Genomic DNA, 2,306 nt, shown 5'->3' with positions numbered 1-2,306 from the left:
CTGTCCAGCCTGATGTTCCAGTGCCCGCTGTCCAATCTGATGTTCCAGTGCCTCTGCCTGCTGTCCAGTGTAATGATCTAGTTCCTGATCCCCAGCCCGATGTTCCAGTTCCTGCTGTCTGGCCCGATGTTCCAGTGCCCGATGTCCAGCCCGATGTTCCAGTGCCCGCTGTTCAGCTTTATGTTCCAGTGCCTCTGCCTGCTGTCCAGCCTGATGTTCTGGTGCCCGCTTTCCAGCCTGATGTTCTGGTGCCCGCTGTCCAGCCTGATGTTCTGGTGCCCACTGTCCAGCCTGACGTTCAAGTGCTGGCTGTCCAGCCTGATGTTCCAGTGCCCGCTGACCAGCCTGTTCTGGTGCACGCTACCCTGCCTGCTGTTTTGGTGCCCGATGTTCAGCATGATGATCCAATGCCCGATGCCCAGCTCGATGACCCAGTTCCTGATACCCAGCCTGCTGATCCTGTGCCAGTTGCCCAGCCTAATGTTCCTCTGCCTGCTGCCCAGCTTGATGTGCCTCTGCCCGCTGCCCACCTTGATGTGCTGCTGCCCAATGCCCAGCCTGATGTGCCTCTGCCCGCTGCCCAGCCTGATATGCTGCTGCCTGTTGCCCAGCCTGATGTGCCTCTGCCCACTGCACAGCCTGATGTGCCTCTGCCCGCTGCCCAGCCTGATGTGCCTTTGCCCGCTGCCCAACCTGATGTACCTCTGCCCGTTGCCCAGCCTGATGTGCCGCTGCCCGCTGCCCAGCCTGATGTGCCTCTGCCCACTGCCCAGCCCAATATGCCTCTGCCCACTGCCTAGCCTGATGTGCCTCTACCCGCTGTCCAGCTTGATGTGCCTCTGCCTGTTGCCCAGCCTGATCATTCAATGCCTGTTGATCGGATGCCTGCTTTACAGCCCACCACTGATGATCCTTTGACCAAAGATCAGCTTGTTGTTAATGACCCTCTATTTACTGCCCACCCGGGTTCTAATGACTTTGTGTCTACTGCTCAGTTGGCGCTTATTGACTCTATTCCTACTGCCCAGCTGGATTGTCCTGCAGAGGGTAGGATTCCATCTGCGATTGGGTCTTATACTCCTGAGTCTTTGTGTGCCTGGTATGGGTTACCTGTTTTGCCTAAGATTCTTTTTTCAGTTGCCTCGGTTAGGTCCCTCTCACAGTACATTGCTCCGGAGGTGCCAAAGCCTGGTGGTCTGGACATACACCTTACAATTGGTAGCTACATTTGCTTTTGTGACCTTGGTAGTGGTGAGCTCCTGGGGTGTTGCAGAGCACCATTTGTGCCTTGCCACGCCCCGGATGCGATTTCCACAACTCCAGGTGCATTAGGGGAGTAGTGGTAACCAGTGCCCTGGGGAAACCTAGATGACCGTTGAAGTGTGGAACAAGTCCTGGAGATCAGGCAAGCTACATAATTGTGACCAGACATTCCATTGTCAGAGTTAGGGTATTGTCACTTGACTCCAGGGCTAAGTTTGTGAATGACCCAAGGTACCCCAGCATTGGGATGCCTAATGTTTTGAGGGTTCAAAGGTCCTATGTTTCTAAAAAACTGGCCAACAGGATACCTAGCCAGTGGCCTAGCCCCAGCAGTGAGGTACCTAGCCAGTTACCAGACCAAGGCGGGGGAACTTCTAGTTTCTTTTTTGGATCTCGGCAGCAAGGCTTCTTATTTTGGACCCGGCGCTCCTTGGACTTTTTCAGCTAGGACTGGTTGGAGCGCCTGAAGGTCGCTCCTTTGAGGGGGGGTACTGTCAGGAAAGGTTTCACCTGCTGTTGGCGCTGTGGTTCCCAGACCTATGGGCTGCAGTTCCGGTGTCCACCAGTGGGTGGATCTCGGCAGTCAGGAGCTGACATCATTTCCTGCAATCAGGCATCACCTGATACCGATTTCAGGAAGTATATTTAAGCCTGGTGATTACTTGCTCACTTTGCCATGGTATTTTATTCATGTGCCCTGACCTGTCTTTGCTGAATGCTGTATCCTGAACCCTAGATTCTGTGTTCCTGAACCCTGCATCCGTTCCTGGACCCCTGCAGCCTGATCCCTTCCGCCTGCTCTCTCTATCTCCTGTTACCCTCTCCCTGTTCTGTCTTGCTCCCAGCCCTATCTGCTCGATCTCCCGTGTATGACCCTGGTTACGGTTACGACTGTATCCCTCACCTGTATATACATTTAATTTAGGTAGTCTTTTGTTGTGTTTTACTGTGGTTGGTTGCTGGTTTGTATTACTGTTTGCCATAATGGAGGTGTGTTTACTTTTGTGTACTCATTTTTTAATAAATTATATTATTTATACTGA

Source organism: Aquarana catesbeiana, linkage group LG02 (genome assembly GCF_042186555.1).
Source record: "Aquarana catesbeiana isolate 2022-GZ linkage group LG02, ASM4218655v1, whole genome shotgun sequence".
Taxonomy (NCBI): Eukaryota; Metazoa; Chordata; class Amphibia; order Anura; family Ranidae; genus Aquarana; species Aquarana catesbeiana.
The sequence above is the reverse complement of the archived record's forward strand: the minus strand, read 5'-3'. Positions refer to the sequence as shown.